The 12110-nt window shown below is 37.3% G+C and overlaps 1 pseudogene; it reads left to right on the top strand.

Moving 5' to 3' along the window:
• The first annotated feature begins 5509 nt into the window (after positions 1-5509).
• On the top strand, positions 5510-10288 carry LOC139824738 (uncharacterized; annotated as a pseudogene).
• The last annotated feature ends 1822 nt before the right edge of the window (positions 10289-12110 follow it).

Here is a 12110-nt window from a genome sequence, read left to right as displayed (position 1 = left end):
TAGCGAGCGACGGCTAAAACCTTCTGAAGGTCACTCGGGGTCATGACCTTGACAACATATATCAAGGTCATTGAAGTCGGTAAGGTCGCCAAACTTTTTTTTGTTAATAACTTTTTAATAAAAAACGAGCGACGGCTAAAACCTTCTGAAGGTCACTCGGGAGGGTGACCTTGACAACATATGTCAAGGTCAAGGTCATCGGAGGTGCTTCCCCTAAACTGCATAATTACCTTAACTATAATTAAAAAAGAGATATTAATTCATTAGACAACCATTAAATTTGAATTACATGATTAACAATAATTATTAAGCAGCAAGGTCCCGAGTGGAAATTGGTCTAGCCAATCTGATTTGCAGCTATATAATGGCTGGATCACGCAGGCTAGATATGTTACCTAGCCCTTGACTAGCTTAGCACTAGCTATAATTTATAAATAATTCTTCGCTGTCTAGTACTTTTCTAGCCCCTGCACGGTAAATACTAGAATAGATGGCGCTGGAAACTTTCAAAAAATTAGCCAGCTGTTGTCTAGCCACTAGTAATTAAAAATTTGTTAGCATTCGAACAGTAAGGTTTTGTCCTTCTTAAATAGCGTCTTCACAACTGTCATTCCATATTATATTAGAAAGTTATTTTGAAAAGAATTAAGACCTATATGATTCTGTTTGGAACAAGCTCGCGCACGAGCCTGGCCTCGTGATTTAGATGAGGAAGGAACAAATGTAACGAATCTTTGTTTGGAGAGAGAAATTGTGTACCGTGATTTATTTATCGAAAGCAACTTATAAATGGCAGAAATATTCACTGAATACCAACATTTGTTGCAAGGGTAAGGAAAACTGCCACAAAACCTTACCAGTATTCGTACAATAAAACATATAAATTTTCTGGGTTATAAGAAACATAAATCATATCGAATATAATAAAATGAATAAGAGAATTAATATAAACGAATCCTTTCTTTGATATTTGTAACGTTTTTATTTTTCAATAATTATATATGTGAAAATTGATCTTGTATTGTAATTCAACACTTCTATGAAAGTGAGACGTATCTTGGTTATCTAATCTTGTTACAGTCATAAAGTCAATCAATTACAGTAATAAAGCAGAAACAGTTTTAATTTCTATCGAGAAAAGGAAATCGTTTCAATTTGAACATATATATATATGAAAAAACACCGCAAAATCAGTTTAAAGCAAATAAAGCAATAAAAAATGCATGGAATCAGTGTGTCAATTTAATTGCTCTTAAATAGATATATTTCTAAAAATAATGTTCTTTAATTCGATAGAATTAATTGCACTATTAACGAGCGAGACAATAAAGAAACGTTAGAACTTGTAAGTTCAACAATTCGTAAGAGATGTAAAATTAATAATCCTGGATTGACACACTAATTCTCGTTTCGAGAATTCCAATATCGCTTGCAATAATTTGTATGAAAACATATATAATAGGTTTTGAAAAGGAATGAACGCACGCAAGATTATATATAAAACACATAAACGGAAGATCGTTACTCGAATCGTAAGAAACAATTAATGATACGAATAGATAGTAGAAGAAACGCTTAATATAATCAGACTTTGAGGAACACGAATTAATATGTTATTATTATAGACAGGTATTCAGACACTAATACCAAATCACAGAATACTCACGGTTCAAGAATATTTCAATAGAATGTATCGAAACGCAAACGAAAGTTAATGTATATTATCGCAATGCACGGTAGTCGGATTTAATTGTAAAGCGACGCTTGTACGAAGATACTATCTGAAAGTATTGGTTTATTACACTATCTTATACGCACGCAAGTTAAAGAATTATTTACATTTTTGTTATTTATAAGAAGAATTGGTTGCAACCGACGAAATGACCAATATTTACAAAAGTTAAATGAGCTCATTGATATTAATTGACTCGAAATAAATTGTGCACAATTCTTTAATAGGAGAGGATGTTTTCCTCTCAACTCGTGAAACTCCTCAATTGAACAAGGATAACCCTAAGAGAATTAAGGATCCTTTGATCAGGATCCTCCTTGTAACGTTAGATGAAATACTAACGTCTCTACTCAAGTATGAGAAATTCGGTTACCTTGTATTTGAAACTCTTATGACATAATTCAACGAGAATATTTACGAATGTTCTCAAAGAAGAAACTATAAGCAGAGGTTGTCCTCAATTCCTCGATGACGTTTCGTCTCCTGCTTGAAAGTCCTACTCGTACGTTCTCAAAGAGGCTTCCTTCCTGGTATCCGGAAAAGTAGCCTGAATATTCCAACAGGGCTCGTATCTTTGATGCGACGACAGTCGCTCAGCTTCGAATCCGCGTCACACACGAGAAAACGATATATTGTTTGTTTTACATTGAGAAACGGATCTCGATATTTCCGCGACTCGAATCTAAAGCTCACTGCGAAAAGAATGACGCAATTTAATACGTTATTAGAACAGATTACAACAGATGTGTACTGAACGAGGTTTAGAAGACGAATTCTCGCTCGCCCGGGCTGCGCGCCCCTCCCAACATGCTTACGCACGCGCGGTAGTCCTACGCCGCTACGCCTGGGACGCAACGCGGCCGGCGCCTATTTCGCGCATTCACACCGGCCTTCTCAGAACGCGCGGCATGAACTATCATATTTCAAAGGCCACAGATGGCCGTACCGACACAATCTCTCTCTCTCTCTTTTCCTCAACTTCAAACACATTCGTATTGGTCAATTAATACATTAATAGGATAGCTAACTTTTGTGTACTCATAGCAACAGCCAAGTAAAAAGTGTAAGATTTTCGAATAGGTATAAGTGGACAAATTTCAAATAGAGATAGGCATGAGTCGGTTGGATAGCGTTAGCCTGAAAATAAATAAGTAGGAAGTCCGGAAAGGTGAAATAGAGTAGGGAAAAGCCTTCGCGCGTTCCGAAGGAAGGCACGGACGGACGGCAGAGTGATAACGGCAGTAAGATACACAATATCTTACAAAAGTTTTTATTGTATATTCTATTATATATTTTTACTGTTGTGACACAGTTAATAAAAAACATAAGGTTATGAATAGAAAAGAAAAAATTCGCAAACGCGTCCAGAAACATCGTCTTATTAAATCTGCATTGAGGAGTATTTCTCAATCTGATCATTCCTCAGGTATGTAAAACCTTATTTCTTATAGATATTGCTGTATGCATATTTAATAACTGTGTTCTTTAATTCTTATATTTTATTTGTTGGAAATTTAGATGAACTTTCCAATATTGCTAGCACGTCGAGAATTTATAGAGACTCAAGTACTGTGAATGATTCTATTCATGTTGACGCTACTCTACTCCAGTCAATCAATGAAGATGACATTAATGAAAATAAAGATCAGCACGATAATTTTTCTGAAAGCAGTGAAGATGACATTAATGAAAATGAAAATCAGCACAATAATTTTTCAGAAAGTAGTGAAGATGACAACATCAACAACAATATAGCGGAAGATGATCCTGAAGTTGAAGAAATAAGAAATTGGCCAGTTACATATAGTATTCCATTGGCACATATTGACGTTCTTTTAAACATATTACGAAAAAGACTTTTACTTCAACTTCCAAAATGTAGCAAAACATTTTTACATTCTTCAAGAGCTGAATATACTGTGAAAGCGATGAGAGGAGCAAATGATCACGTTGGCGAGTTTGTTTACTTAGGGATTGAAAAAGGTCTTATAAATTGTGTAGATCCTACATAGAGACAATACCATTCTTCTTCAAATGAATGTTGACGGAGCTCCTCCATATAAATCAAGTACTAAATAATTGTGGCCCATACTTTGCAAAATTTTCCATGAACCAGACATATATTCTCCATTTCCTGTAGCAATTTACTACGGAGATACAAAGCCAGATGATGTAAATAAATTTCTGGATGATTTTATTCAAGAAATTAAATATTTACATAAAAATGGTATTTACATAGATGACAAAAAATATGTTATAATCTTGAAACATATTATTTGTGATATCCCTGCCAGAAAATTCTTGAAACAAATAAAAGGACATGGAGGTTATGCAGCCTGTGAGCGTTGCGAGGTTTATGGGAAAAGTTTAGGATTTCCAAATAAGCGTGTAATATATCCTGATGTCGATTGTTCCAAACAATCAGACGAATTATTCAGAAAGCAGCAACAAAAAGAACATCACATTGGCTATTTACCATTATTACGGATACAACCATCAATCGATATGATTAATATTTTTGTTATAGACTTCATGCATCAATTCTGTCAGGGAATCACTAAGAAGTTCTATGTAATGGATTTACTATTTAACAAGACTGCTGTGAAATTGAGGCCTAATCTTCGACAAAAACTATTTGAACGTATAACGCATTTGAAAACATATGTGCCTGAAGAATTCCAACGAAAACCTCGGGTTCCTGTTTCAAATATGAAAGCAACAGAACTTCGATTTTTAGCCTTGTATGCTGGTCCTATTGTCTTCAAGGGAATTTTAAATCCTGACCTGTATAATCATTATTTACTTCTTCATGTGACTTTTCGAATTCTATGCACAAAAAATCTTGCACAAAAATACAATGAGAATGCTCAATCTTACTTGAAAACATATTTTCTACAGTTACCAAAATTGTATGGTAAAGGATCTCAGATTCTAAATGCACACTATCTTTTACATATAGCTGATGACGTTAAAATAAATAATTGTAAGGTAAACGTCCCAGTAGCCAACCATGTCCCAGTTCCCAACCACTAAGGGAAATATTCCACTTAATTAAAAGATTTTTCGATAAAAATAAATAAATAACCACTTAATTGAGTTCTACGATTTATAATCTATGCATAGGACAACGGTTAAAATAATCCTTGCGCTCTTTGTAGTAATTTTTTCGAGTTTCTTGAGAGTGCACGCGCTGCCCCGGGAAACGAAGCGCATCTGTAAGCCAGTTTGTTAAGAATTGACGAAGTACAATTGTAACTATTGTCGCCTTTATTTTTTATATATATTGAACAAGTTATAGCTTTTTATATTAAGGAAGATGTAGAGAATGCAAATCTAGGGTCGAAATTTAGTTAGACTTGCCGATAAATTGTTAATTTGCATGGTTGGATACTCGGACGTTTCAACCGTATGGTGTATCAATAGCCAACCAAGTGGCTGGATATTGGTACAACCAGGCGATCGGGTGATGTCCCAATTGCCGGACGCAACGAACACAGCGGCCATAACCTTGATGGAACGATCAGCATTGACGCGCGGCATTGTTTACTAATGTGCTTAAAGTACGGCATTGTTTACTAGTGTATTTAAAATTACGTTAAACTGAGATGATTATTCGCAGTATGATATCTAACATTTTACAAATTTGGCTTCGTCGAACGAGTTCGTTATTGCTATTATGTAGTCAGCAGATTGTTTACATTGGAATTTTAGGTTAATCGAGCATTATGCAAAAAGTCTTTCCACGCATATTTCAAGTATGTATCTATTTATGTTACTATAGACGCTGGCATCATGTCGAAAACAGAAAAGTATACAAAATCGTCAATAAAAACTGCTCTGGCTGCAGTAAGAATGGGCGTGCCTTTGAGGACTGCGAGTAAAATGCACAACGTTCCGAGAAGCACTCTCTATAACAAGCACAAACAAGGTGTTTCACAACTCGTCAAGAAGAGACCGTCTAGTATTCTGTCTGCGGAAGAAGAAACCCAGCTTGTCAAGTGGATCTTTCATGTCAGTAAAAAAGGTTTCCCGATATCCAAGGATCAGCTGTGTGACAGTGCTGCACGATTGGTTGTGAGACTCGAACGACCAACGCCGTTCAAAGAGAATCGTCCCGGCCGTCACTGGTACGAGGCGTTTCTCCGTCGTCACCCGGAACTTAGCCGAAGAATAGCTCAAAATCTGAGTTATAGTCGCGCTTCGGCGACGGAAGAAAGACTCAGAAATTGGTTCGCCGAGGTCGAGAGCTACTTAACAACGCAGAACTTGTTGAATATTGATCCCTCGAGAGTTTACAATTGCGACGAGAGTGCATTCTTCCTATGTCCGAAGGCCGAGAATGTGATTGCAAGAAAAGGTGCGAGATCGGTTTATAAAGTCGTCAATGGGGATGAGGAGTGCCTCACCGTTCTCTTTACGGTTAACGCGGCGGATGTAATGGCCCCACCAATGGTGATGTATTGGTACCGGAGAATTCCGGCGAGCATAGCTCGAAACGTCCCTAAAGGTTGGAACATCGGTACATCGGAAAGGGGGTGGATGACCGCCGAGACGTTTTACGTATATATCGCAAACGTTTTTTATCCATGGTTGAAAGAAAATAACGTCGAGTTTCCCGTTGTTCTTTATGTCGATGGCCATTTTTCGCATTGTACGATGCCTCTGAGCGAGTTCTGCAGGGATTCATCAAATCGAACTGATCGCATTGTACCCGAATGCTACGCATATTTTGCAGCCCCTGGATGTCGCTGTATTTCACCCGCTAAAATCGTCATGGAAAAAAACAGTCAACAAGTGGAGACTTGACCACGACAGAGATCGTCTAACAAAAAACTTTGCGCCAGTGCTGAAAACTGCAATCGACAGCATGAATCTCACGGGAACAATTATTCGAGGCTTCGCGTCTTGTGGATTGTTCCCGTTTTCGGCAAATGCCGTCGATTTTGATGTCCTTAGAAAAGGTTTAAAGAAACGAAAATCTAAGGAAGACAACAAAGTCGAAAGTCAGGCTGAGGACACCAAATCGGCGGAGTTTCTGAAATTCTTCGAAGAGCGGCTACCAGCTGGTCTGCTACCAGAGTTTATCGAATCGGAACGTATTAGTTTTTGGAGTGGCGCGGTAGAAAATCGAGGACTTTTTACGTTTTGGTTGCAAATGAAGGGAGTCACTGGTATAAACAGACAATTTAGGAAAACTGTTTTTTGATTGCTTTTTTTTGTCGTGGATAAAATGAACTTCCGCAAAGTTCATTTTATTTAACTTTATTTAGTTTATGTTTTGGATATTTTTGTGTTTGTATATATAGGCTACGAAAAAATGAGTGTAGATTCGGGCACAATCGACGATGCAGCGGTACCGAGCGACGATCAAAAGTTAGAGGACGCCGAGAGAACAACGGCCGAAGACGGTAGAGGAACCCCGACGGATTGCGCTGCAATAATTACGGCGAATGAGAGTCTGAGTTTGGGGGCAGATCAAAGCATCGTTGTGCTGGCGGTCGAACACGATGAGACTCTGGCAACGATCAATCTCGACGAAAATAGCGGCGCTGGTCAATCATTCGGCGACGCAATCAAAATCAAATAGCGCAACTGACCCCTTGGAGACCGAGCAATTAATTTCGGAAAATAAACCAGGCGCAGGTTTGTATAAAAATACAAAAATACAAAAATGTTTGAATTTTTCCTGTATTTGGCGTCTTTTGATTTGCAGCAGACGTGAGACTTGACAGCAGAGCCCCCGAAGGTATTCCAGATCCGTTCAAAGATGCCCTATTTTGGCCCCCGGATCTTCCAAACAAAAAAAGGAAGAGGCCCCTCAACGGTCCCAAGCCTCCCACTGTGGCTACTTCCGATAAGTGGGTGGAATATGAAAAATCTAAACAAGAGGAAAAAAGAAACATTCTACGTGAAAAAGAAGATAGGATAAAGAGAAGGAAGGAAATGCAAGAAGAGAAGAAACGTGTGCAAGAAGAGAAGAAGCGAGCGCAAGAACAAAAAAAGCTGGAACGAGAAGAAAAAAAAAGGCAGCTGGCTGAATTGAAAAAACTGCGAAAAGAATTGAAAAAAGAAAAACAAAATTGATAATGCGAAGATATTTTACAAACTGTTGCTATATGTACCTGAAGTTACCAAAAATTTCCTTGTCTTACTAATAAAGAAATACTGAATATAAAAAAAGTTGTCTCATGTTGTTAGTTGGAAAGTCTCTACTTTGTGTCGTGAATCGAGAATAAGGATTATGCAATAAATCCAATTAGACTTTCTGTAGTATTTGATTAATTTGTCTCGGGCTGCAGTAGCGGCTTGATGGACAACATTCTTTGTGACAAAATTGTCAGGCAAATTTTGATATGATAAAATGAACGTTTCAAGTTTATCAAGCATCATATTAATACCAATTACAACAAGCGGTAAAGTTATATATTTTTCGCCACTTAGAGTAGTTGACAAAACTTTAAACTGCCGTAGGAATTTAATTAGAATATTCAAAAGAGACCACTCCATTTCCGATAAAAGGTATTTCTTCATAATATCATTATTTTCGCACAATAAATTTAGAGCTTGCTTCATCTGCAGCGCAGAGTCTATCATGTCACTAACCGAATTCCACCGTGTAGCTACACATAGATTTGGTGAAATCATGCGAGAATTTGTTGTTTCGCAACATAATTTCAATTTATTTGTCCATTGTTCTAAATATTTAATTTTGCAAAAAAGATGTTGAAGTTTTGTAAGTACTCTCGTACAATTATCGGGATAAATCTCTTCATCTTCATCGGATTCGCTCGGTTCGTCGTCTATCTCATCGATATTAGACTGTATTAGTCTGAGCATATCATTCACGGCTAAATTTATTACATGTGCAAAACAATGAAAATGTTGATTATTTCGGTCAAAACTAATATTTTCAGCATTCATGAGTGGTTCTAGCTCTTTCATAAATTTTGTATTTGCCGATGCATTGTCGAGAGTTATGCCTTGTACTTTAGAAAGGAGATTCCATGGTTTTAAGCTCTTGTAAAAGATTTCGGCAATATCTTTACCAGAATGCACAGTAAAAAATCGTGCGTCCAAATGTTAAAATTTTCTTGTGTTACCAAGATTTGACTATTATTTCAATGTAAAATTAACATACAACAGCTATGTTATTATTTTCGTAACATTTTCATGTGTTATATTAATGTCAACGTGATAACTTAACACTTTATGTATGTCATTTAGAAATTGAATATTATTTTGAGTTCTTTTAACATAATTATTTCAAAAAATCAACACGCCTTAAAGTTATTTTAACATAAACAAAAGTTTAAGTAAATCTTCAAATAATCGTAAACTTTGACATACAAAATAATCAAATTTACTACAATCAAATGTTCAAAACAACATTTCTCTTAAGTTGAAATAACTATCGTTTATTCAAATATGTTATATCGACATTTTTTACAAGTTATTTTTACATTATACTTAAAGTTAAAAGAACAAATATAAATGTAAAATATAGTGTCAATAAATTAACATTTCTAATTTGTCAACAAGTAACACACGATGAATGAGTTATTTTAACTTAAAATTTAGAGTGGACTTTCTGGGACATTCGAAAAATGTTACGATTAACATTTTATTTTTTACTGTGTGACGACCATTAGAAGGTGCAAAATCTACAACTAGAGATTGAATGTTCCATTGATCATCAATAAAGTGAGCCGTTATCCCATAGTAAGATTTATGAGCTATTGACGTCCAAGCGTCAATAGTAAAAGAAATATTCGAAACATTGTCGTGAAGTATCTTGAACACTATTGCCTGCATTTTAGAGAATTGTTCTAGGGGGTTTTGGATCGCATTCCATTATGCTTTGGAATATTTACACCGCGATGAAGGTAGTGAAACAAATCTTGAGTCGATTGATCATCAAAAAAGTTAAAAGGGAGATACTTTTTCGCAGCCCAATCAACCAGCATAGTTTTAAATTGTTCTTGTGAGAAAACTCGACTTTTATTTCTACTCTGAAAATATATCAGTATTATTATTGTCTTATTAAATCTGTAACGATGCGCCCCAAAATGCATCATTCCCGGCGAACATCAACCGGATGCCGCCCGGCCGAGCACCCGCCGGGCGAGACAAGGCACGGTGTGCCCTTTTTAAATTGTCAATCTCGCGTATCAGTCCGCAAACGGACTTAGCGCGGCAACCGACTCGAAGCGCCGAGCGGTGCCGAAAACGGCCGAGAGCCACCGAACGCAATCGCGGCGTCGAGGCGCCGTACTTCCCGAACGCTCCACCGCTCCATCCCGGCGCGCGCGATTGCCGTCGCGTATACCCCCGCCACGCCGACACGTCACCGCGGGCGTATATAAACCGAGCAATGTTGCTAGGTTTTTAGATTCCGCCGTGAGCCAGCAAACCGATCCGACCGATTCCGCTGCTCACGGATCCCGAAATCCCACAGTCGAACAACCAGGAGGTAGAGAGTATTCTCTGCCTCTGCCGAGTGAAGCATCTAGGCGGTTGACTCGAAATCTCATACGAACACCTGTGACACCGGAGTGAACCAGGGTAAGAGAGTTCTTCTCTTACTCGCCAAGGGTCTTGGCCACCCGGTGCCGCCTCCCGCCTACACGAATCGAGGCGCCAGGAAATAGAGAGTACTTCTCTATCTCCGCTAAGGGTCTTAGCCGCTCGATATCCCGCCCAATCGCGATATCCAAACCTGCGATACCGCGTCACCCGCGCCGAAATACCTCAGCGAGCCCGCACGCCCGCCGATCCGCGAAACCCCGCGATCTCCGTGCATCATCGCTCTACCAAGCGTCCGCACGCTCTGTGATACCTGTATTGTAACCGCGCCCGCGACCTATTACACGTATCTTGTAACCGCGTCCGCGACCTATCACACGTATCTTGTAAACCGCGCCCGCGACCTATTACACGTATCACTGTAGTCCATCGCTATCGTAGCAACGACCGCGACCTTTTGTACATACTCACCGCTCCCGCGAGCATCTCTATGTATTCACGCGTAATTGAATAAATACATTATTCTGTTTTATTATATTTTAACCGAGTCTTGTGTCTTCCTCCGCGCCTACTCCGAACCCTGACCAGCCGCGAGCTAAATCCGCGCTTCGGAAGCTAGGTTGTTTTAAATCTTTAGACTGCCGGGATAAATTAATCACGTTTGATTAATCACGGCAGAACGCAGCGACACACATTGTTTTTCATATTTCTCGTATCGCATGTAAGAAAGCATTCCGCATAAAGAAAACATTCCTATTAATACAAGAGGAAAACTGTTAAAATAATAACCAATAGATTCTTAGTCTACTTTATTGGAAGAGGAATACTCTTTCTGTAAAAGCTTTTGCTTAGAATATGAGATTACAAGAAATTTCACTTAATAAGTAAATTACTTTTTTTTGGGTGATACATGTGATTTTTTTAATACTAAATATATCAATATATACATGTGTGTATATGCTATCCATGCAATGTTAAGCTAATTCTTGTGACTGATAACGATTTGTTTTTTGCGTGATTAAATCTAGTAGAAAAAAATAAAAAAAATTTAAGTAAATTTAATGGTTCAATACCTAAAATAAATCTGTGATTACCCTCATGAAAATTTGCAATTAGTCAGCCAATGGTTACAATTTAATCCGAATGGTGCAATGAATAGTACGTTCGTTGTGACCATTGGTTCTGAATGGTGTAAATGGTGAACTGTTAACACTTTTAATAGTAACTAGTTGTCTTCTAACCATTGGCAAATTGTAACAATTTGGAACGTTACCATTGATTAATTGTAACTATTTGGCGTATTACCATTGCTGAATGGTAACAATTAAGAGTTTAACCATAAACTAATTGTAACTATTTGGAGTATTACTATTAACCAATTGTAACTATTTGGGACATTATCATTGACGATTGGTAACTATTTGCAGCATTACTATTAACCAATTGTAACTATTTGGAATATTGTTTATCAATTGTAACTGTTTAGAACGTTACTATTGACCAATTGTAGAATTAATGGTTCTACGATTAATCTGTTAATACATAATTTATTAAGAGTTTTATACAATAATAAACTTGCATCGCGCAGTTATGCATTTGTAAATTAGTTATACATTTTTTATTTAAATATTTTTTATTATTACGTTTAACTTTCACTTATTTAAAATAATAACTTCGCTTTTTTAAATAAATAATATAATTAATCTTTCTCGAAAGAATTGACGAGCGGTGTGGCATATATCGTCTCTCGGTCATAAGAAACTTGAACGCACTTTTGAGATATTGATTCCGGGAATATACAAATTTGACGAGTTGTTTTCCGCAAAGAAGTACAAAAACTAGTGGAACTAATGTT

This window comes from Temnothorax longispinosus, unplaced genomic scaffold, assembly GCF_030848805.1.
Source record: "Temnothorax longispinosus isolate EJ_2023e unplaced genomic scaffold, Tlon_JGU_v1 HiC_scaffold_54, whole genome shotgun sequence".
Taxonomy (NCBI): domain Eukaryota; kingdom Metazoa; phylum Arthropoda; class Insecta; order Hymenoptera; family Formicidae; genus Temnothorax; species Temnothorax longispinosus.
The sequence above is the reverse complement of the archived record's forward strand: the minus strand, read 5'-3'. Positions and strand labels throughout refer to the sequence as shown.